This window comes from Mesocricetus auratus, unplaced genomic scaffold (assembly GCF_017639785.1).
Source record: "Mesocricetus auratus isolate SY011 unplaced genomic scaffold, BCM_Maur_2.0 Super-Scaffold_100033, whole genome shotgun sequence".
In the NCBI taxonomy this organism is placed as follows: Eukaryota; Metazoa; Chordata; class Mammalia; order Rodentia; family Cricetidae; genus Mesocricetus; species Mesocricetus auratus.
Genome location: NW_024429213.1, coordinates 15,945,576 through 15,967,611, shown reverse-complemented (window position 1 = coordinate 15,967,611; position 22,036 = coordinate 15,945,576). Strand labels below are relative to the sequence as shown.

The 22,036-nt window shown below is 41.2% G+C and overlaps 1 non-coding gene across 1 annotated transcript; it reads right to left on the bottom strand.

Moving 5' to 3' along the window:
• Positions 1 to 13,983: 13,983 nt before the first annotated feature.
• Positions 13,984 to 14,088, bottom strand: LOC121135271. Its single transcript, XR_005872464.1, has one exon. It is a non-coding gene; the product is annotated as a U6 spliceosomal RNA (small nuclear RNA).
• Between the last annotated feature and the right edge of the window lie 7,948 nt (positions 14,089 to 22,036).

The following is a 22,036-nucleotide window of genomic DNA, read 5'->3' as shown; positions in this document are numbered from 1 at the left end:
AGGTTGTAATCCTAAAGGTATTCACAGAAATGAACTTTTGCAAATGGATGTATTTCACTTCTCCCAATTTGGCAGTTTGAAATATGTACACCATATCGTAGACATGTTCTCAGGCTTCCAATGGGCTACTCAGCTCTGAAAGTGCAGATTCTGTTATTACACACCTCTTAGAGGTGATGGCTCTTATGGGTGTACCTAAAATAATAAAAACTGACAATGCTCCAGCTTATGTCTCCAGTAAATTGGAACAATTTTTCAAATATTATAACATAAAACATTTAACTGGTATACCTTACAATCCCACAGGACAAGCAGTGATTAAAAGATCTAACCGAACCTTAAAAGAGATGCTTCATAAACAGCCATGGGGAACAAATACCCCCAAACACAGGTTCCATTATGCTTTACTGACGTTGAATTTTCTTAATGCTGATGAAAAAGGACAAACGGCAGCAGAAAGACACTGGACTTCAGAGAAAACTTCTGAACTGAACCAACCCGTGTATTTTAAGGATGTTATGACCTCAGTCTGGAAACCAGGATATGTGTTACATTGGGGAAGAGGTTTTCGTTTTGTTTCCACAGGTGAAGAAAAACTTTGGGTTCCATCAAAATTAATTAAGATTCGATCAGAACAGAAGACATCTCAGGAGGAAGAAGATAACAGCTCATCTACAAAATCATATTCTACCATGGGTAAAATAACCTCATAAAAGGAAAGAGAAGTGTTTTTTGTCTTCACAGGTAAACTCAGCAAAGAATACTGGACATATAGATTCCTGAAGAAGAATGAATAGCTACCCTGAGGACCATCAAACAAACAGTAACTCACTGTGTGGTATCAAAGTCTAAATCTCTCTATATTGTTTTTTATAGTACCCTTTTATCTTTGTTTCTACATATACTTCAGTCCCCATGTATTTAACTGAGGCTGGCTTTGGAGTTGGATTGGCTCTCCTACTCAAAATTCAAGCATATTATTTAAATAAAATTCAGAATTTAAGTATTATATCAAAGAGCCATTGATATAAGACAGAAGAAAATAAAATTAGGGACTGTTATCTGTGGTTTTCTTTTTCTGAAAAGTCTAATTTCCTTCATGTTTACTATGTTCCCTATTGTCACCTCTTTCAGTATGCATACATATAAAATTTAAAATATTTCTTTGTTAACATTAATGTTTGAGTTTTCCAGAGAAAACTGGATTTTTGGGCAGCAATCTTCAACTGCTTCAGAAAGAGAATGAGGATCCACTTCTTTGATTCCACCTGATTCGACTGGATGCATCTGAACTGCCCCACATCATCGACTCCACTTGACAAGCACTGTCCTCAAACTGGATTGAAACTATATCACTCGACCCAACTCCAGAACAAGGAACTGAAACAACACACCTTCTACAATCTGGCCAGAGCTTCAGAAGAGAGCTTCAATCAACACTAGAACTCAAGTCAGGAACTTCAATCAAGCATCTCCTGCCATACAGAGACTGTCTGATGCACTAAAGATTTCGTTACACTAACAGTTTTGTTCTCACAGGTCCCCATGAGATTGTCATTGTCCTATCTCAGCAGGAAGTAGTTTTGAGAATTCCATGCCCTCTCTCCCTACTATCGATATTATAGGATAGTTTACACCTGTTAGTGATATTTTTCAATAATTTTAGAGTTGGGATTGGAAAGAAGTGTTCAGACATGGGTGTTTCTCTCAGATAAATTTAGATTTAGATGGGATAGATGCATGATACATTTTGTTCATTGAAACAAGTTAGTTGTTTAAGTTTCAATATACTTTTTAGACTAAAAGGGGAATTGTAGGAGGAAAAGATGTTCCTCCATTAACTTATTAGAGGCACATACAGATGAGGTAATAAAAGGGCAGTTTACCTCACCACTAACCACACCCACTTTAGGCATGACTAAAGACGTATAAAGATGTAGGCAGTGAACTATGTCACTAGCCAGGCCCACTTTTGGGCATGGCTATGGGCGTTACGGAGGAAGGTATAAAAGACTGAACAGCGTAAGTCTAGCTCTCTTTTTCCGGCTTTCAGGCTTCCAGTTCGGTGAGGGAAAACTACTGGGCTCATCTGGGTTACTTGTTTGTCTTTTGTGAGTAGTTTCTACAATAAATACTTATTTTTATTTCAGTAATTGTGCCGTATGTCATTGCAGCATCACATACTAATCAAAACACTATATATAAAGAACAGAAAAGAAACTATTAAAAGTTTCAAGAAAAAAGACCAAAGAAGGCATATGAACTCAGACCTAGTAAACTTACAGGTGGCTTCTCAATGGAACTCTAAATGCCAGAAGGATCTAAGCAGATGTGCTACAGACTCTAAGGGACCATGCGTGCCAGTGCAAATCACTGTAGTCAGCAAAACTGTCAATCAACATAGATGTATAAAAAGGACATCCTATTATAAAACAAAATTTAAGCAAAGTTATGTGCAAATTCCATTCTACATAAGCTGCTAGAAGGAAAACTCCAACCTAAAGCAATTAACTACAACCAAAAAAAGCATACAGAGTAAATCATCTCTCAATAGAAGTGAAACACATACGTGAGTATGCACACACGGACAACCTCAGGCACACACACATACACACACACTCAGACATGCATGTGCACCCACCTACCCACACACACACACACACACACACACACACACACACACACACACACGTCACCACCAACACCACCACAAGAATAATAACAAATAGTACCAATCAAGAGTTATTGGTCATAGATATTTCTCAACATTAATGATCTCAATTCCTTAAGAAAAAGACACAGACCAAGAGAATGGATGCAAAACCAGGATCCGTCAGTCTGCTGCTTCTAAGAAATGCACCTCAAACATCAAGGATTAGCAGGACCTCAGGGTAATGAGTTAGAAAATATATTCAAAGGAAATGAACCTAAGAAGCATGCTGGTGTAGCCTTTTTGATATCAAACGATGTATACCTCAAACCAAAACTAATAAGAAGAGATCGGGAAGGATACTACATACTCCTTGAAGGAAAATCTCAGCAAGATGACATTTCAATTCTTAAACTCTATGCCCCACAACACAGTAGAGCTGGCCCTGCTGGTGTAGGTGTAGGCAAGATGACACTGAAGGCATGAAGGCAGGAGAATCTGTCCCACATCTTGCTCATTGCTCCAAGGGGTGAATCAGCCTGGGAAATGCTGGGGCAATGCCACAGTTCATATCCTGGTAGTGAGGAGAGAGGAGGTGGGGGAAGAGGAGATCTGGCAGGCTCACCAACCCAGAAAATACCCAGGTCTAGAACTAGGCTTAAGAATTGGATCACGTCAACATATACCTTATCTATGATCTGCTGGAGCCCATGAAGGTGCCACTGTACCTGCAGACTCAAAGTTGCCAGATCTCCACAACACAGGGCAACAACAGGATATCCAAAAGGAGTTCCAGTGAGTGTTCAGTACCAGTAGTGTAGCAGAAACCAGAGGTCTCACACAAGACCAATGACTCTTTCCAATTAACACTTGCAAGTAATGATGTGTAGACTAAACTCTAAACTGTATGACTCAGTGTGTCAAATTATACTTTCCATCACAAGGTTTTCCTTCCTTCCTTCGTTCGTTCCTTCCTTCCTCCCTTCCTTTCTTAACTTCGGTTTTTCTTTGTTCTCTAAATTTTATTTTGTTTTGTGGGACTGCTATGGCAAAGGATGAATTCAGAGGGACAGGGAGTTGAATGGGAGTGAGATGTGCAAGGTGAAGGACACAATGTATAAATATAAAGAAAGTTAAAACAAATCTATAGCCTAAACCAAGGGATCCAAGTGTGCAAAAGAAAAACTATGACAGCTTAAATCACATAGTGACCCTCACATTCTGATATTGGGAGACTTCAATTGCTCCCTATCAACAAGAAACAGGTCATTTAGGCAAAAACTAAGCAGAGAAATGCTGGGGCAAAATGAAAACAAATCTTAAGAATCAGGTAACACCACAAACCAATGCTGTCCATCTTCCCTTCGTTTCTGTGCATTTGTGAAGAAAACTTTAATGTGCAACTGAGTATTTGTCAAAACAAATCAAAGGAAGCTGGTGTTTAGATTTTCTATTACCATCAACAGTCAATTTTGAATGGAAATAAGTGACTTTAAATGGAAATAAGTGACTGTATTTGCAAGACAAACATCTAAATAAACTCATCAGATAGATTTGAACCTAAGGTGGAGACAAAATTTTAAAAAAATCTCTCTATGGCTGATACTCTTATATCTTATCTATAAGCTTGCAAGATGAAAATCCTTGGTCAAAAAAAAGACAACTGAGATTAGTTACTAATAATGTATGCTTTCAAATAAACAAATAGTGACAGGTTTTCCATATCATATATCATATATTTTATTGGTATTTTAGAATTGTTTGTCAGATCATTTTTACATGACTTGAAAACTTTTGCTGCTGATTATCTTTAAATATATGTGCACATATATATTTTCATATAATTAAATATCACATCATATGTTATATAATCAAATGACTTATATATGCAATGTATTTACATAAAAGAATACATCGTTACATATACATACTTATGTGCTTATGTAACTCCAAATATCAAAGAATGCAATGTTTGAAATGCATAAGCAAGGAAATGGAAAACCAATCTTCATGATTCCAGTTGTCTGACTATCAAGAGACCAGTTATTTCACAGTATCATATTTACTTTCTTAGCCTTGGTTTCTTTTCCTGTTACTGTTATATATACCCACAAGAAAGCAACTTGGGGTGGGAGTGGGGGAGAGAGTTTATTTCATCTCATCCTTGAAGAGTGTTGTCCATCATTGCAGGAGTTTGGAGCATCTTGTCACATAACATCTCCAGTAGAAAGAGATGAGCACTGTGAAGTACTCAGGTTTCCCCATTGTCAAGGAGACCACTCTATCACAACTCTACCCCCTACCAACATGACTCACAAAGACATCACTCTAAATCCATAACCTTCCATCCCTTTGTCCTAATAGGATCAAAACGATCTTATGACATAAAAAGTATTTAGTCCAACATGAAAAGTGCCATAAACAGTTCCAACATTTTTGTTCATTCCTTTGAATTATCTGAATAATTCTTTTTTCATTCATGGACATCTTTGTTTTTATATGCACCGCCTCCCTTCACTTCTGAGTCTATCTTCTAACATCCCTACCAACTTCATTTGTTTTTATATATAATCGACTGAGTCCAATTGGTTGTCCATATGCACATGGGTGTAAAGTTGTCCACTGTACTATGGGTAACCTACCGTGGAGGTTATCTCTGAAGAAAACCAAATTTCTCTCCCCAGACAGTTCTCAACTCTCTGCTGCTAATCAACCAGAATTGGAGCCTTGTGAACTGCTCCATCAAGTATGCTGGAATAGAGAATAGGCTAGATCATATGGGGGACTTAGGTGTTGTGGATGCAATTTTAGGTGTTGATAATTGACTGCCGCTGCCTGTCGTCTCTCAAAGACATTGTTTTGTGACAGTCCTCCCTGACTTATAAATCTTAGAGTCTTTCAGCCACCCTCTTCTGCAGTGTTCCCTGAACCATGGAAGGAGGAGGAGGAGGAGAAGGAGGACGAGGAGGAGGAGTTGTAATGTTGTGGAGTGGGCATCCCAAACAGTTCCACATATGGAAAACTCTGAGATTTCTTAATTATGAACATACAAAATAAAACAGAAGTTCTATAGGTTAAGGGAAAACTCTTTCTTAGTCAGTTGGTTTTGAACCAAAAGGAAGGTGTTCTCCCTGGACTTTCTCTCTTTTAATGTACTGGGATCATCACAAGATGGAGTCTGCAAGGAATTGTGATTTGCCCTCAGAAGTCATTTCCCATGGTCTCAGTGAAGCACAGCTTTCCCTGTAGTTCTGATCTCTTTAAGAGTTACAATTGCACTTTGGCTGCCCATCCCACAAGGAGGAATGCCCTGTCAGCCTGGAATCTCATGGGAGGGTGTAGGCCCTGCCCTGGATGAAATGATAAGAATCTGGAGATCCTACATGGAGGGCCTCACCATTCCTGGGGATCAGAATGGAGATTGGATTGTGTACTGTAGGGCTTGGTGTGGGCATGGGAAGCAAGCTTTTTCTCACTTAAATTTAAAAAAGGAAGAAAAAAAGAGAGTCACGATTGCTTTCTCAGCTCTAGCCTGAATACTATCTGTTTTTAAAACTTATTAATTTCTGTGCATGGTGTTTCACCTGCATGTATGCCTGTACAATACTTGTGTGCCTGGTGCCCATGGAGGCCAGAAAAGGGCACTGGATCTCCTGGGACTGAAGTTGTAGATGTTGTGAGCAAGTATGTGGGTGCTGGAAATTGATTGCAGATGCTCTGGAAGGGCATCAGTTTTGTGAACCACTGAGCCTTCTATCCAGCCTATGCTTCCCTGTCTTGAATTGTGCTCTGCATAATTAACTGGTAATTATCTTTAAATTTAGCTTCCTTCAGGCTCTAAGAATATGGAGAGAATGAAGGCAGATTCTCTGCCAAAATATCATGATATCTTTCCTTGTGAAACCTCATGAGTTGGCCTCTATTGTCTCTCAGATTTCTTAAATTGCCCATGAAACTCTCCTTCCAGCATTGGACAGCTTTCCTAGTCCAAAGTACCAAAGTCTTGCGTGTTTCAGCCCAGAATCGTTATAGAGGGAGACCAAAGAATCACTTAGGTTCCTCACAGCAAGAGTCCACTTCTCTACCACCTTGTGTCTTAGTTTCTTTTTCTACTGCTGTGCTAGAAAGCCTCTCCATTTGGATTTAAGTTTCCTGCATGGCCCTTGGAGAGCGACATGGAATCAGGTGTTTGACCAGAACCAATCGTCCACAAGGTTTGCAGTGATTACTGAAACCTTGAACATCAACACGGACCCTGGATGTTGGCTCCTGGCAGGAACCCAGGCCCAATGGCATCATATCCCCCAGGTGGCAGCACAGGCCCCTCAGATACACATGGCCCTGGTGACAGCGTGGCCCATGACAACCACCATGGTTAGAGGTCCTGGCCTTGGTGGCAATATGGACCATGCTGTGCAACATAAACTTGTCTGTCACAGACCCAGACATAGCTTTAGGCAGCAGCCCAGGCCCCAACATCACACTGGTAGTGGGTAGCAATCAGGACACCAAAATCAGTCCATTCCTCAGAGACCTTGCCTTTTCAGAACTGTGGCTTACCGAATCATGTGAAGCATTCTGCCTCTCTTTCTCTCTGATTTCATCATTGTTTACTTGCTCGTTATAAGGACAGTCCAACTGTGGCACCACAAGTCCACAAGTGGATGGGAAAGTGGGTGTTTCAGGCAGGCTGGACCTTGAGGAACCAGAGTTCCCCATAAGTATCTTTTACATCTAAAACCTTATTTTCGCTTATTGTACAGCTCATTTGGGTTCATAAAAAAGTTCCTTTTATGCATGCTATTACCATTTTCACTTTGAAATTCACTTTGTTCAGTTTCTGTGTTCTACTTCCTGCTAAAATTTTCCTTGTTTTTTCCGTTTCTGTGATATATATATTCCATTGCAGAAATGTACCACATTTTCTATTTGCATTCATTACATGTTGGCCAGTTAATCTGTTTCCAATTTCTGTCTATTACAGATAGAATAACAAAATATGTGATTGAGCTAGTGTGTTTGTAGTGGGATGTAGAGTCATTTGAGTATATGCTGAAAAGTAGTATAGCTGGATCTTATGGTAGATCCATTTTAAGCTTTCTGAGAAACCCCTCCAGTGATTTCCACAGTGGTGATACAGGTTTGCACTCCCACCAGCAATGAATAAATGTCCCTCTTCCTGACATTCTCACTATCATGGGAAGACATTTGACTCACTGATTTTGGCCAATCTTACTTGAGTAAGTCGAAATTCAAAGTAGTTTCCATTTCCATTTCCCCAATGGCTATAGCTGTTGACTTTTAAGTTATTTGTGTTTCATTTTTTGAGAAGTCTATTTAGTTTTATGCTTCCTTGTTTTTACTTGAGGTACTTGTTTACTTGGTGTCTTTTTTAAAATTTATAGTTCTTTATATATTCCAGACACTAACCCTCTCTCTCTCCCATGTATAACTGATATTGGCTGTTTCCCACTCTGTAAACTGTCTCAGAATTATGGTGTCTTTTGCCATGGATAAGATTTCCAGTTTCATGAGATTCTATTTAGTAATTGCTGTGTGCCTGTGTGTGTCTATTCAGAAAGTCTCTTCCTGTGCCAACAAATACATGGCTACCCCACACTTTCTCTTCTATCAGATTCAGATTATCGGGCCTTACACTCAGGTCTTTGATCCATTAAGAGGTAAGATTATTGCAGGGTGATGAATATGAATCAATTTGCATTCCTCTATATGAAGACATCTAGTGCGATCAGCATCATTTGGTCATGATGCTGTTTTTCTACCCTGCTTCATTTGGGGTTATGTGTCACAAATCAGGTGACTGGATTTATTTTTTGGGTTTCAAGTGGATTCCATTGATCAACATCTCTGGTGTTTTTTGTCAATACCATGCCATTTTAATTACTATAGCTATTTAATATAGCTCAAAATTTGGAATGGCTAGATATTCAACAGTTCTTCTTTTAAAACAAAATTATTGAATGGCTTAGATATCCTTGGCTTTGGTAAGGTTTAGTTTGTTTTCCATATGAAGCTGAGAAGTGGCCTTTCAATGTCTGCGAAGAACTACAGGCATGCTGTAGTTCAGTTCTATAGTCGGTTAATTGTTGTACAATATCTTTTACATTTCATACAGTATTATTTGTCAAGTTTTAGTATTCGATCCTGAGCTTATGCAGCCCTTTTCAGAAAGTTTTTGGATGGTCTTATATTTATCTGTTTTCACGAAATAGTTTCAGATCTTGTTTTTAAATTTAATTTTTATGTAGTATTATCTCTATTCTATATCTCAGTTAAGATAGTTAAGATGTAATATCCCCCTTTGGTTTTGTCTTTCCAATCCCTTCTATGTAACTTGGTTCATCTCCTGTCTAATTTATGACCTCCTCTATTTATTGAAATGTACATATCACATTTACTGAACACACACACACACACACGCATATATATATATATATATATATATATATATAACAACCTGCTGCATACTCTTTATTGTTACTTGGATTTGTATAATTTCAGGAACAAACACTAGGTTTTTAATAACCAATTAGGGGTCTCAATACTGGGGAAGACGATTTCTCCCACTCTTAGCGCTCCATAGCTATCTGTAGTTGTAGGGGTGAGGATCTTTGGGATTTCTTCCTTTCATGTTACCATTTCGAGATTTAATGGACTTGCTCAGCTTGTGCCTAGGCACTCCTATTTGTAAGGTGCCATGAGTGAATCATCTCTGTCCTCTTTAGGAGTCACAATCTCACTGCAAACTTCCTGGTACTTTGGGTTTTACAACATTTCTACTCCTCTCCTATGATGTTCCCTGAGCCCAAAGTGTAACCATTACATTGGAGATGTGTCTTTTTGTTTTAGTGACGTTGGCATCAGTCATTCCTTATATTCTGTGTAGTTGTGGTGTTTTTTAATGGTCCCTGTCTGCTGTAAAGAAAAACTTCTTCATTGAAAGTTGAGAGCGGATTTTTCTGTGGAGATACAGATGAGTATTTATAATACAGTTAGGAATTATGCTGGGTTAGCAGAGATGCCACTGAACGTCCTTCTCTGTGCTACATGACCTCACTAGCCCAGAACTTGGATAAGTTTCCAGTACCAGGTGCGATTTCCCACCTGTTGAACAGGCCTTAAGTCTGATTGTACTGCTGTTGGTTATTGTCAAGATAGGAGTGTCCTATTGCACTATTAGTGTATACTGTCATGCTGGTCATTTATGTGGTTCATAGGTGTCACATTTGGTTAGGACTTCTGGTTGCTTCACTTGCTCATCAGCTGGCATATCCCATCTGATATTTTTAAAGTTAGTGATCAGGCAAGTCTGTGTGATCAAAGCAGTTGTATCTCCCTCCCTGTGGGTCCCAGGGTCAGGTTCTATCTGTATTAGCCTCACATTGCAGGGGTCATTCATCACCAACTGATGTCTTTTGGATAGCAATCAAAACCAGCTAAACAGCACAGATTCTGACCCTGAGTGGAGGATTGTGGATGCTGGATAGCCTAACTATCCAACTGGATTAAAAATGAGAGAGAGACACCTGGTAATATCAGGAAGGCAATCACTTAGTAGTTAAGGCCCCAGTTTCTTGTAGCATTATCATAAGCAACCACCGAAATGTTGAGGGGTGCAAAGCAGAAGACGTCTAGTATCATGTATAAAGGGCTGGTAGCAAATATTTCTGTTAATCCTAGAGACAATTCTTTGCAGCAAGGAATCAAGACCTCAGCCACTCCACAAGAACATGTCTCACCAGCTTTCAGGATGGGTGTAGACTCACCCTGCCCCAAAGTTATTGTTAGTTAGAATAGGAGACATTCCCTAATGAGGTTAGGACATCCATTGCCTACTAGCCAACATCTGAAGGACAATAGAAATTCTTGGATCTCCAGAACAAGTGGCTGGGTTGAAATATTTCCAAAATATATGGGTCATGACATCCCAGGATTGAATTCACCAGGTTTGATAGCAGGTGTCGTGACCCACTATGATATCCTATCAGCCTGGCTAGTTTTGAATCTTTCAAAATTTTTTAATTTTTAATTTTGCCAAGTCATTGTATTGCATGCCTTCAGGTGAGATCCAGCTCAAGTCCTCTGAGTTCTGGGTCTGAAGTACATGGTGGCTTCAGGAATAAGAACTTACATTTAACCCTTAGGAAGCAAGTAAGGGCAACAGCTATGATCCCCGCAGTGTTTCTTGTTCACTTTGGACCAACATTTCGAAATGAAATATTTCATGCCTAGTACATGAGTATTTGTTAGTCTGTGACAATTGGAGGCATCATTGTCAGCTCAACTATCACAGCAGATATACATATATACAAGTATACATATATATGTATATATATATATGGTTATATAACATATGTAAATTATTTCTCAGACCAACAAAACAATTGACAATGAATGCTGGAGAGGAATGAGGGAGAAACCCTCATTCAATGTCAGTAGGATAGCAAACTGCTGCATTCAATTTGAAAATCAGGTGGAGAATACCAAAAAATATTAATCCAGCACATAATCCAGCTGAAACACTCTTTGACATTGGTGCAAAGGACTTGATATCCTGCTCCACAGATATTTGCTCATTAAAATTCATTGCAACTCTATTCACAGTAGCTAGGAAATGAAAACCACGTTAATGACTAACAGGTATGGATATGGTGGTACAAGTACACCATGCAATACTTTTTAGGACTGTAGACAAGTCGTAAAATTTCTAGGCTGTCAATATCATGAAAATTTGTTCTTTCTGCTTCGATCATGGCATATAGTTTTGCTGGGTAACTTAATTTAAGAGAGCAGACATAATTTTCTATGTCTAAAATACATTGCTCCTGGCCCTTCCATTGTTTCCATTAAGAATTCAGCTGTCATTCTGTTTAAGTTTCCTTTATATGTGATAAGTAGTTTTTTTTCTGCCACCCACCATGAATGACTTGTGCTATGGGACTGTGATCCAAAGTAAACTTTCCTTCCTTAGGTGGCTTCTGTGAGGTAGTTTGATACACTGATAAGAAAAGCAATGGATACCCTGACTTGTGGGGACACCAGACCTTGAGCAGAGACCCACTTCCCCATCAGCCTGGGAGTAGGCAGCTGTAAGACAATGTTTACTAAAAACATGTTTACTAAAAACAATACAATGCCTGGGGCAATAAGTTCCTGAAAAGGGCTGGCCCACAGGAACTGCCCTGTCCCTGCCCTTTTCCAAAGACTATCTGCCTCTTCAGACCCACCCACCTCCACCTCTGGTGTCAGGGTATAGAATAACCAGCCAGAGTAGGAATAAAAGAGAGCCTTCTTGAGGAGACTCAAATTAAGAAAAGACAGGACAGGGAGAGAAACCCTTCTCCATACTCTGAAATAAGGGACTCCTCCTATGATATAACCCAGTCCTCCTTGGACCTCGATGGAAGACCCAAAGGAGGGGTCCAATACTGCCTGGTGGTGGCCGTGGTAATGGAAGCTCCCAACCCGAACAATTCTGGGCAGGCCATTCGGCGTCATAACCCTTTAAGTTTAAAGATATAAAACAACTTAAGGAGGCAACTTTAAATTATGGAGTGCAGGCTCCCTTTACACTTTCCTTAATGGAATCTTTTGTGTCTCTTAACTTGACACCTAGTGATTGGCAGCAACTTTGCCGAGCAACTCTATCTGCCAATCACATGTTTCAGCTGCAGTAGGGAGGGACACTTCCATAGACAGTGCCCTCAAAATAGTAGTACGGGTCTCAAGAGACCTGGTTTATGCTACCGTTGCCGAAGGGGATATCATTGGGCCAATGACTGCTACTCTAAAACTGACTGGGAGGGAAATTTCCTTCCTGCTAATAATAATCAGGGAAACTGGAGGAGGGCTCCACCCCAGGACGGTCAAGTACTGTTCTTTGAGGCATCCAGGTACATCCGGGTGTTATAGACCAGGAAAGTGAGGGAGAGATTAAAATAATGACATCAGTGGGCAGTGGGGTTGTTGCCATCCCAGCGGGAGAACGGATTGCTCAGTAACTCCTCCTCCCTACAGCTCCTTGTGAGGCTCGAAAATTAAAGAGAAAAGGGGCAACCAAGGTTTTGGAAGTACCGGCCCAGCAGCATTTTGGGTAGCCACTATGGAGAACCGCCCCCAGCTTACATTACGGATAGAAGGCAAGTTCTTTAGGGGCGTCTTAGATTCTGGGAAGGACATTTCTGTCGTATCAGATAAATCTTGCCCCCTCCCCTCGCCTGGCCGAAAGAGGAAGTGACAGTGACCCTCCAGGGAATAGGACAGGCTGTAACCCAAAAAGCCTCTGAATCCTAAAGTGGCAAGACTCTGAGTGCCACACAGGGCTTTTTCAGCCATATGTTTTGTCTGGCCTCCCTATTAACCTCTGGGGACAGGACCTCATGCAAGAAATGGGAGTGGTCCTCACCACCCAGACATGCAAGTCCAAAAGCAGGGTCCCCCAGATGATGCAAGGGAGGGGCTGGAGTCTGGGGAGGGATCTAGGTAAACTAGAACAGGGAGCGGTTTGCCCTGTGGCATCCCTCCCTTTGGAGACCAGGGCTCCGGGACATAAGAAGGGTTTTGGTCATTTTTAATGAGGGTCACTGTTGCGCCACCAGCTCCCATACCCATCACATGGCTATCGGATGATCCGGTATGGGTGGAACAGTGGCACTTACCAGCAGAGAAACTAAGGGTGGCTCCCCAGCTAGTTCAAGAACAATTGGAGGTGGGTCATTTGGTTCCTTCCACGTCCCCTTGGAATACCCCGATATTTGTAATTAAAAAATCTTCAGGGAAATGGAGGTTACTACAAGACTTGAGGGCCGTGAATGCGACCATGCAGCCTATGGGGGCTCTGCAGCCTGGCTTGCCCGTGCCTGTGGCCATTCCTAGAGACTGGCATTTGATTGTCATTTATTTGAAGGATTGCTTCTTTTCTATTCCCTTGCATTCTCAAGATAGTCCACGGTTTGCGTTTAGCCTTCCTGCGATTAACTTTAGGGAGCCTGCCCTTCGCTTCCATTGGGTGGTGCTCCCCCAAGGGATGGCTAATAGTCCAACTATATGCCAGATTTATGTAGCTGCCTGTTTAGATCCCCTCAGACGTAAGTTCCCTGATCTTTACATTATCCACTACATGGATGATATTCTTTTGGCCGCGGCCAAAGAAAGACAATGTTACATAGCCTTTGCAGAGCTACAGGAGCTTCTGGAGGCCCGCAGATTTATTTTGGCTCCTAAAAAGATCCAAAAGAGAATCCCTTATACTTATTTGGGTCATCAAATTCAACAAACTGTCCTCTGGCCACAAAGACTCCAAATCGATTTTTCAAATTTAAAAACGCTTCACGAATTTGCATGTCATCCTTGCGCAGGGGCCATGCTAATCTTTTCTGTATTGTTACAATTTTTAGTATACGCACTGCCTCTTGTGTCTGGGTGGAGCAAGCTCCTTACCCTTTCCAGCTTCCAGAAATGGGAAAAAGAATGCCCCTATCTGACATAGTTCAATGAAGAATAAATACAATGAAAGCACAAGGTGCTTTTTGCAGACTGTGTGCACAGGAAGCACACGACCTTCAGTTATTGCCACTATTGTGTAGCCTTCTCCTAGACCTCACAGTGTCAATTTCACATCAAATTCAACAGCTCCTTCCCTGAGGCACTAGAAGGATTTGTCCATCAGTGAAATCCCTGAAGGCACCTTTGTAATTCTGAGTTACTTTGTCATTGAAATAGGAAATAAAGTGGGAGATATTGTGTGTTCATATCTGTGTGCATATGTTTGTGTGTGTGTGTAAGTCAGAGATGAATGTTCTTCCTGTACTCTTTATATTGGTGGTTTTTTTATTGGGAGGGGGCATTGAGATGGGGATTTGCACTGAACTTGAACCTTGCATTATTCTTTTTAAATATTGTAGGGAAAAGGCGCAGGCCAAAGAAACACACCCTGAGCAGTGCCAAAGAAACACACTTTGGCCCTGCAACCAGAACCAAAGAAATGTACCCTGACCCTGAAGGCAGTGGCAAGGAAACACACTTTGTTCCTGGAATCAGAGCAAGTGAAAGAAATACACCCTGGCACTAAAACCAGAGCCAAATTATGACCCTAACCCGGGCAGAAAACTAACCAGTCCTTGAACAGGAGCTCTTGCTAATCTGAGCTCAGCAATGTAATCTAAACAATCCCCACCCTCGAAGCCCTATATAAACCCTGTGTCTGTTTAGCTTTTGGCTGTTCCTGCTACCCAGGTGTCCTCTGCCATTCTGGCAGAGGGCAGCTACTCTCCTGGATTCTTCCCTTCCAATAAACCCCTTGGAAGAAATTTGGGTGAAGACTGTCTTTTGCGGCAGAGCAGAGATGACCCTGGGCAGAGCAGAGCAGAGCGAGCAGGGCTATGCCACTTTTGTTGGGGAAACCTTCCCTTGGCATAGTAGAGTTGTTACACTCAGCTCTCCACTCTCCATGGTGCAGAGCTGAATTGTAGCAGCTTTGCCGCCGGGAAACCTTCTGCCGGAGCAAGACTGCTATACAGGACAAAAATATCCCCAGCTGGAAAACCCTCTCCTGCTGGAGAAGAGCCCATATACTGGGGAAGCCATTCCCTGAGGCAGGGATGTAAGCTGCTATGCTTATGGGGGCCTGTGGTAGTCCTTGGCTCTAAAACTTAGTATTCTGTGACTCCTGAATTCCTGTCCCATCTGACCTGTCCAAAATGCCTACAAATATAATATTCTTAGAATCATTTAAAAATTCTCTGAGAATTTTGTCCAGTCACACAGTAGATTTTGATCACATTTACCCTCTACTCCTCCCCATCTCCATCCAGATCCATCCCTATCCCCAATCCCTCCCAACTTTGTCTTAACTCTTTTTTTGTTTTTTTTTATTATTTTAATTTTAAATAGCTTATTTCACATATCAATCCCAGTTCCCTCTCCCTCCCCTCCTTCCACTCCCCTCCCATACCCCCAGCCTCAAACCCTATTGCCAATTCATTCCACATAGAGTCTGTCATTTCTCTTAGGGCAGGTTCCAGGCACTCCCCTAGGAGCCCAGTCTGAGAGACCATCCCTTTTTGTGTTATGGACACACGAAATCCATTTGTATGCCAGGGATAAACACTGATCCACTGCTCAGGGCCCCATAGGTTGTCCAGGTCTCCTCACTGACTCTCACACTCAGGGGTTCTGGATCAGTCCCATGCTGGCCTCCCAGCTGTCGGTCTGGGGTCCAAGAACTCTCCCCTGTTCAGATCAGCTGTCTCTGCTGGTTTTGCCAGCCCATTCTTTGCCAATTTGCTCATCGATCCTCTCTCTGTGTCACTGGGTTCCATGGGTTCAATTCAATGTTTACCTGTGGGTGTTTGACTCTGCTTCCATCTGTCACTGGATGAAGGTTCCAGGATGGTTATAGACATCAAGTTCATTATCAGGAATGGGCATTTAAGGTGATCTCTCCACTATTGCTTAGCTTGCCAGTTGGTTTCATCCCTTTAGATCACTAGAGATCTCACTGGTGACAGAACTGTCTTCTAACCTATGATACCCTCTTCCCCCTGTTCTACACCCCACTCAACCTTCCTGTCCCCCCATGACCTACTCTATCTTCATCTTCTCCCCCTCTATTCTTCCCAACTCCCACTACCCCCACAACCCCTTGCTGTGTTCCCAATCTGTTCAGAAGATCCTGCCTCATTCCTCTTCTCTGGGGTACCATGCATATCTCTTTTAGGTTCTTTCCTGTTTCCCAGACTCTCTGTCAGTGGAAGTTCAGACTGGCACTATCCTGATCCATGTCTAAAACCCATATATGAGTAACTACATACCATGTTTGTCTTTTTCTGACTGGGTTACCTCACTTAGGATGGTTTCTTCTATTGCCATCCATTTTACCTGCGACTTTCAAGATTCCATTGTTTTTTTCTGCTGAGTAATACTCCATTGTGTAAATATACCACAACTTCTCTGTCCACTCTTCAATTGAGGGTCATCTAGGTTGCTTCCAGGTTCTGACTATTACAAATAATGAACATAGTGGAGCAGATATCCTTGTTGTATGAATTTCCATTTTTTGGATATATGCCTAAGATTGGAATTGCTGGGTCTTGTGTTAGATTGATTCCCATTGTTCTGGGGAATCTCCATACTGATTTCCAAAGTGGCTCTATGAGTTGGCACTCCCACCAACAGTGGAGAAGCGTTCCTCTCTCTCCACATCCTCTCCAGCATAAATTGTCTTCAGTGATTTTGGTTTTAGCCATTCTGACAGGAGTAAGATGCTATCTCAAAGTTGTTTTGATTTGTATTTCCCTGATGGCTAAGGATGTTAAGCACATTTTTAAGTGTCTCTTGGCCATTTTAGCCTCCTCTATTGAGAATTCTCTATTTAGTTTTGTACACCACCTTTTAATCAGATCCTTTGGTGTTTTGAGGACTCGCTTCTTGAGTTCTGTGTAAATATTGAAGATTAGCCCTCTGTCAGATGTGGGGTTAGTGAATATCTTTTCCCATCCTGTGGACTGCCTTTTTGTCTTGTTGACTGTTTCCTTTGCCTTACAGAAGCTTCTTAGTTTCAGGAGGTCCCATTTGTTATTTGTCGATGTCAGTGCCTGTGCCACTGGTGTTATGTTCAAGAAGTGGTCTCCTGTACCAACTCTTTGAAGAGTATCTCCCACTTTCTCTCCTAAGAGTTTCAGTGTGGTTACATTTATGTGGAGATCTTTGATCCATTTGGATTTACGTTTTGTACAAGGCAATAGACATGGGTCTATCTGCAGTCTTCTGCATGCCAATACCAAGTTATGCCAGCACCATTTGTTGAAGATGTTTTCTTTATTCCATTGTATAATTTTAGCTTCTTTGTCAAAAATCAAGTGGCCATAAGTGTGTGGGTTAAAATCAGCATTTTCAATTCAGTTCCATTGGTATACCTGTCTATTTCTGTGCAAATACCATGATGTTTTCAGGACTATAGCTCTATAATAGAGCTTGAAGTCAGGTATGGTGATGCCTCCTGAAGTTCCTTTATTGTATAGGGTTGTTTTGGCTATCCTGGGCCTAGTCACCAAAACACCAAATAATCAAATTAAAAAGTGGGGTAAAGAACTAAATAGAGTATTCTCAATAGAGGAATCTAAAATGGCTGACAGATACATAAGAAAGTGCTCAATATTCTTAGCCACAAGGAAAATGCAAATAAAAACATCTCTGTGATATCATCTTACTCCTGTCAGAATGGCTAAAATCAAAAACACCAAAGACAGTTTATGCTGGAGAGCATGTGGAGAAAGGGGAACACTCCTGGTGGGAGTGCCAACTTGTATAGTCAGTTTGTAAATCAGTACAGTGGTTCCTCAGGAAAATGGGAATCAGTCTACTACAAGATCCAGCAATTCCATTCTTAGGCATATACCCCAAAGATGCACAGGCATACAACAAGTACATCTGTTCAACCATGTTGATAGCAACATTGCTTGTAATAACTAGAACCTGGAAGCAACCTAGATGCCCCTCAACTGAAGACTGGATGGAGAAAATGTGGTACATTTATACAATGGAGAAGAGAAAAACAGTGCAATCCTGACATTCCCAGGCAAATGTACAGAACTAGAAGAAACCATCCTGTGTGAGGTAACCCAGTCACAAAAGAATAAACATGGTATGTGCTCACACATACATAGGTTTTAGATATAGAACAAAGGATTACCAGCCTACAATCCACACTGCCCGAGATGCTAGGAAGCAAGGAGGACCCTAAGAGAGACATAAATGATCCCAAGGAGAAGGGGAAAAGAACAAGATCTCCTGAGATAATTGGGAGCATGGTGGGAAGGGAGAGTGAGTTAAAAGACAGAGAAGGGAAGAAGATGGGAGGGGAGAACATGAGATAGCAGGAAGTTCCAGTCAGAGGATAGCAGAGGAGAGCAAGAAAATAGACACTGTAAAAGAGGGTTTAAATATAAATATGGTACTAGGGAAATGTCCAGAGATCTACAAGTTGACTACATGTAACAATGTAATCAATAGTTGAGAGGCTACCTTAAATGCTTTTCTCAGATAATGAGATTGATAACTACCTTCTTTATCATCCTAAAACCTTCATCCAGAAGCTGATAGAAGTAGAGGCAGACTCGCACACCTAAGCAATGAGCTGAACTCCTGGAATCCAGTTGCACAGAAGGAGAACTAATGAGCAAGTGGACAAGACCAGGCTGGAGAAACCAACAGAAACAGCTGAACTGAGCAAGGGGGAGCTCATGGACCCCAGACTGATAGATGGAAACCTACGTAGGACTTTTCCAGAGCTGCTGAAGCTGAATGTCAGTTTGGAGGTCTGGTCAATCTGTGGGGCTTCTGGTAGTGGATCCATATTTATCCCTAGTTTACGAATGGATTTGGGAGTCCACTCCACATAGAGGGATACTATCCCAGCCTAGACACATGGGGGAGGGTCAAGGCCCTGCTCCAAACGATATGACCGATATTGGAGATCTCCCATAGAAGGCCTCACCCTCCCTGTGGAGCAGAAAGGGGATAGGATAGGGGGTCTGTGACAGTCAGGGGAGGAGAGGAGGCAGAGGAAACTTGGATTGACATGTAAAACAAGCTTACTTCTAATTTGAATTTTAAAAAAGGAAAAAAATCCAAACTTCACCTGGCCAGAAGTCTCTGAAATGACCTAATGTGGCTGCTCCAGGGGACAGCACAGAGGCGTGTCTCCTGTTTCTGCTGGGGTTCATGCTCAAATTTTCATTGTTTTGCCGCACCTTGTCTCAAGGGTTAAAGGGATGTGATTACTCCCTTGATGGTATGCCAGCATTCAGGGAATAAATGCAAAGTGTTTCAGCTCAGTGCCATACCATTTCTTGCATCTTATTCGGGATTTCTTCTTCAGAGATATCTACTCAGACAAAATTGGACACTTAACCAAATTTTTCTTAGTATCATGCCTATTGGAAGCATGGCAAGCTGTGAGAATGGGCCTGTGACTCATGATCAGCTTTGGACTCTAACTTTCATTTCCCAGGGAATGCTGGGGAATGTTCCCCAGTAACAGTAGAAGGTAAACAAGCTTTATCACATCTTGTCAAAAGAGTAGAATACCTCTGGATCAAGGGGGAAACATGACATTCTAACATGCTCCAAAGAAGAGAACATTACACACTAATGTCCCCTCTCTTCAGAGTTAAGCCAACTATTCTTATCACTCATCTGGCCAGGACCTACCCCTTTTCCTAGGAAAATGGATTCATCTAAAGATATAGTAAGGAGAGGGGACGAATAATTCTCTCCTTAAGGAGAATACATACTCACCCTTCACACAAACCATGTTGCTATTTACAGAGTATCTCGAGTGCACACTGGCCCTCTTTTCTTGGTGCATTGGAAACAGAGATCATTTCCTTTTCCTTCTTTCTGTCTCTTTTTCTTTCAAACACCACAAAAAACTTGGGCATACTGTCCCTCGTGGTCTGAGAATTCCTGGACTCTCTCTGAAGCTCTCTGGTCACTTGCTTCTACTTATGTTTCATGAGGCTGCTTCTTATGCTCCATTGCTGAACTTGCCTGCAGTTCTGGACCATAACTCAAAAGGCAGGACTTTCTCCCTCCCTCTTCTGTATCTTCTTCCCCTCTGTTTCAGTGGAGCTTTTCTATCTTTCTTTCCCGTCAATTTGAGTAAAATTTTTCTCTAAATTCCTTCTTGGTTTGTTTCTAATTTTTTACTAATATGACTAAGAACCCCAAAGAGGCAGCCTCAATTTTTCTGGAAATAAAACCATACAAGATAAACTCAGTGTGAGCCAGCATGAAACAGAGTGGATTTTATTACAAATGAAAGAAAGATGGGGTAAAACGATGGCTCATCATTTATGAGAGCTTGTTACTCTTCCAGAGGACCCCAGGTGGTTCTCAACATCCACATCAGACAGATAACATTCACTGGTAACTCCAGCTCCAAGGGGATCAGAGTCCATATTATGGTTTCTGCAGGCACCCACACACAGCTGCACATATGTGCATACCCAGACAGGGAAATAATAAAATGAACCAGCACAAAAAGAATGAAGAAGGCTAGTAATAGAGGAAGGGAGGAGGGCACACAGGAAGGAAGGAAGGAAGGAAGGAAGGAAGGAAGGAAGGAAGGAAGGAAGGTAAGAACAAGGCCGGCAGGCACTTAAAAAAATAAATGTATGTGCCTTAGCATTAGGCATATGTACCCTTTGATTGTTCTCAAAATACATCTCAATGGGTTAATTTGATTTTCCTTTTATCCCTTCCTTTCCAGTGAATGAGATTAGAGTGGTATAGGATTAAACACCTTGGGGGCATTGCAGATATTACTGTATGGAATTTGGAGCCAATCTTCCATTTCCCTGGTGACACTAGGATTGTAAAGCCATCAGGTCGACCACCTCTTAATTTTAAATATCCCTATGAAAAGGGGGAGGTATGTGGATTTTTTTGCAGGATAGAAAGAAGAAATTATATTTCTTCCTTATTAAAAGTCTAGACTATGGAGTCTACCTCTGGCCCTGGGAGGAGACCTGTAATTCTAAGCTCCCCAGAACATTTCATATTATTGTCTTGTCATTAAAATATGATAATCTATAATGGCATATAATGTTATTATTTAGATTCATAAAGAGTTCAATATTACTATTTAAGTTAAGCAAGGAAATATTGAAAGACATTTATTTTGTTGTAGATATGAGGGGGTTTTACACGTAGACATAAATGAAGTAATTAAAATTTGACTGTCTTTTAAAGAATTACAATTTATTTTGAGTAAATATTCCCTTAGAAACTTAATAGGTAAATTTAAATCAATAAAGTAAAAACATAAAGCATGCATACATGTGCACAAATGCCAAATAACTGGATTCATAAGGACCCTTATGTCTGTTATACCAAGTTCTTGAGACCCCAAAAGGAGACCCCCATGGAGCCCACTCACTGATGAAAATCCATAACTTTTAATGTTAAGTTACAAGCCTCTCAGCAGGGACCTTGTCCAGCAAACTGGCACAGCAGCTGCAGGATAAGGGTGCCTGACCTGAATAGTAAGTGGTTTATAAAGGAAAAAAACTGCAAGCAGGGTGTTACATGCCTTGGGTGTCTAGAATTGCGTAAGAGTAGCAATTCTACTCTTTAGATTCATTGATGTGGGGCCTGGGGAAATTTCAAAATCGTTATTAACAGTTGCCTGTGAAACAGTTGTGACGAGAAGATGTTACTTATCAAAATTAGTCATTGCCTGACCATTCGGATGGGGTCATTTTGACCAGGATGGGCAATCCTTGGAACTGTTTATGGTTCTTTGGCTGGAGCTGGATCAGCCTTGTGCCACACACAGGGAATTTCTTAAGGAAGCTTTTTCTG